Source organism: Pieris napi, chromosome 10 (assembly GCF_905475465.1).
Source record: "Pieris napi chromosome 10, ilPieNapi1.2, whole genome shotgun sequence".
Classification (NCBI taxonomy): Eukaryota; Metazoa; Arthropoda; class Insecta; order Lepidoptera; family Pieridae; genus Pieris; species Pieris napi.
The window spans coordinates 6,241,162-6,244,861 of NC_062243.1; the positions used below are offsets into that span (position 1 = coordinate 6,241,162).

General features: G+C 33.9%; 1 long non-coding RNA gene across 1 annotated transcript; it reads left to right on the top strand.

The window, feature by feature from the left end:
• The first annotated feature begins 230 nt into the window (after positions 1 to 230).
• On the top strand, positions 231 to 3,498 carry LOC125053121. The gene is made up of 3 exons (XR_007117530.1): positions 231 to 368; positions 2,537 to 2,645; positions 3,246 to 3,498. It is a non-coding gene; the product is annotated as an uncharacterized LOC125053121 (long non-coding RNA).
• Positions 3,499 to 3,700: the final 202 nt, after the last annotated feature.

Consider the following 3,700-nt stretch of genomic DNA (forward strand, 5'->3'; position numbering starts at 1 on the left):
TACGGTGAAGAAAAACATCGTCCTTAGACCCAAAAAGCCGACCGCGTGTGAAGGACATAGAAAGCTGATCACCTACTTGCTATTAGAAAGAACAAGGGATCACGGATCAGATACAAAAATCCCAGGCCTTGCCCGTACAATATAGAATGACCACTGGTTTTTATAGAATTCGATTAAGAAGAATTGAAGTCAATAAAACTGCACTTCCACAGCCATAATTTCCCGTATTAATTAAAACATCTTATCTTCTATATAGGCAATTTCACGGAATAATTTATGACTTCTTAGTTTTGATGTACAAGAAATTGTTTCTGTAAATAGAATAGAACTTAGTGCGATGTGTGGCTGTGGCTATGCGATAAGTATATGTCAGTGTTTTATTAATATGCATATATAAAATATATGATTGATATAATGATTTGTTAATATACTGATTTATTAAGTTATAGGTTTTATATCCTATAAAATATATCTTTTATGAATCCACTATTACCACTAAATAAATTGTTGAATAGGTGAAGGCTAATCAGAGAATTTGTAAGCGTGTTTCTCAAACCTGAATCTGAAAATTTTTTTCCACTATTAACAATTGCTTGTAAAGGAAAACATCGCGAGGGAACAAGTATGTCTTATTCCCGAAAATCCACCAAAGAACCAATGCAGAATGGAAGGTATCATAATATTATGCTGAAAAGTTCCTATAGAATTTGAATTGAAAATAATTTAATTTGAGTATTCAATATAGTTGCCTTCGAACGCGATACTCCGATTATAGCTTTCATATAATTTTTCGATAAAATGTTTATAGTACGATTTGTCTTAGCCTCAAAATAGGCTTCAGTTTTGGTGATTACCTCTACATTATCGCAAAATTTCTTAGATAAGCGCCTTAGGCTCTATCTAAGAAAATGTTTACGACAATTATTTATTATATCAAATGTTATTTTAGTCAATAATCCAATTAATAATGTCCGAATGTTTTGTTAATTATAAATAGAGCAAGGGCGATAATTTTTAATGAATTAAATAAAGTACACGAGGATAATGGTACTCCAGAGAGTCTGGCTGAAAATTAGGAACACTTTACATAAGTCTAATTTTGTTAAGGGTATTATTTTACATTAAACGGTTTAGAAACTTAAACACTCACCTAAATGTGGAAGTAATGAGATTAAAATTCTACCTTCGTAATTAACAATATTCTTTTTAGACTTCATGTAATTTTTAGCTTTTACGATGTACCAAATTTTATTGCATAATAGACAAATTTATATCATCAGTTTGGTCAGGTTTACACTTAAAACCATAATTATTCCGAATTTTCACATCGCTGTTATAAGTATCTGTCTTTTTTGATTACAGCGTGAATAATTTTACAGAAGAGATGAAAGAGTTTATAATTTATTTTTTCCAAATAATGGGGCATAAGTATGTAGTGTAGAAATTAATGTAGATTTTTTTGGCTTGTTTTAAAGTAAAGCAAAGTAAGGCACACAATAGTGATATTTATATGAGAGAGTCACATTAAGGGCCGAAACACATAACGCAAACTGCTTATTTTTGCGGCGCCGCAACGCCAAAATCGGCAGTTGCGTTGCCGCGTTGCGGCGTCGCGAAACAGGGCATTATGGTAGGGCAACCATTTTCTCGTGATTTTTGAGTGTGGATAGACGTCTCTCTGCGATGGATCGTAATAAACTTATTGCTTATTTGTTATTAAGAAGACATTATTCTATCTTAAAAATACGGCAAAGAAGATACTGGATACATCCATTAAGTAAGGGTATGAATCCAAATGGCGAGTTCTTTTCTAAAAAATACGAAGCATTAAAGATAGACGAAAAAAAATTTGTTGCCTACTTTAGAATGAGTATATCATCATTTGAAGAGCTATTAAGCGAGTTATCAAAATATATACAGAAGAAAAAAAATAAAGGACTCGGTTGACACGTGTTGTTTGCAAGAGTGTTAGAAACAAACTGCATCCTTGTCAACAAGTATGACGTCATAACGCTGGAATTCACGTCGTGCGTTGCGGCGCCGCACCGCTATAGCGCACTGCCGATTTCAGCGGCGCGGCGCCGCAACGCGCTTATGTGTTTCGGCCCTAAAAGAAAATATAACTCTTAAAAACTGCAGGTTTTCCATTTTTTTTTTTATTATTATATGTTGCATAACATCCTAAATAGATAACGATTTCAGTTAGGTGAGGGGTACTGGGTTCGATTCCCGGTTCGAGGGCAAGTTTTAATTTAATTTAAATTTGTTCTCGGCCTTTGGGAGGGTTGTGCGGTACCGGGCGAGGGCCTAATCCGTACATGGAGGACATGGTCGAATTTCTAAGGCAAAAGCCCAAATTATAAAAATCTTATACTTGACGCTGGCTAATGCACAAACCGTGCCAGAGCCATATTAAAAAAAAAAGATAACGATTTTTGTTGTTAGCTTTGTTTATAACTGACAAACTTTTATTGCGTGAAATATAGGCAGACATGGACCAAAAAATATTTCTTTATATAAAATATTTAAATTTCAGTTACCCTACTCTGCATATCACTGACATCAGGACTATGGCAGGAATCGATAGGAAGCCGTGTACTAAGTGAAATCAACAACATTAAAGCCGGTCGTATGCTTAGAGAGAGGTACTTACTGTTAATAATGAAATAACTTTACTATCTACTCTAAGCCGATTTAAGAACGAACATTGAACACAAATTTGAATTACTTTTCCACTAACCATGTACTGTCTAAAGTTCCACTTAGAACACTTCAGACCTTCAGAACCTACTTTAATTAAGAAATTCCAAATAGTATCCCACTCTCATCTTGAGAACTGAAAGAACTTCATACAACTGACAGTGATAAAAATAGAAATAGAACTTGAAATTGATTTCGTTCTAGAATACCGTAAGACCTGTTCATCCGTTATGCGGCTAATATATAATCCAAAGCCAAAACGTAATACGTAATTCATTTAAACAAAAGTTTGTATTAGACTTAAGCGGGCCATAGACGGACCGCATGTTGCAGTCAAGACCGACTGTAACATGCGGTCGCCGCACGGCGATCTGCAGTTTCAATACTAAATTCATATTCGCTATACACGGACCGCTCGAGCAGTTCAGATGACGAGCCTCCTGCGCCTGCTTTCATGATATTGTGGTCATATGAATAGAGACTGTACATTTTCCCGCACAATGTCGAGTATAATAATAATACACTAAATTAACTATTATTTATAGGAATGAAACATTGCAAGAAATTAAACCGCACTGTGTTTGTTCAAAAATATACGACCCAGTATGTGCTTCAAATAACAAGTCGTACTATAACATATGCCATATGGAGTGTGAGAACGATCCAAATACCGTATTTGTCGTACATCAAGGGAACTGCATACCATACTAGAAGATAAAAATTTGTACCAAAAAATAAATCAATTGTTTTTCTCCTCGTAATTTCTGCTTTCGTGGATATTTGCATTTAAAGAACTTACGCAAGACTTCAACTTTGTGTTTATAATTTGATTAAATTTGTTTATTCTCAATATAAATGTCCGTTATATCATTTAAAACTTCTTTTTTTTCTTACAATAAAATTCACAAAAAAACAGTGCGAATTTACATGAATTACAATCTAGCCTATACAATAATTATGGCTAATAAGTAATATAATGTTGACATAATTTTCTACAATA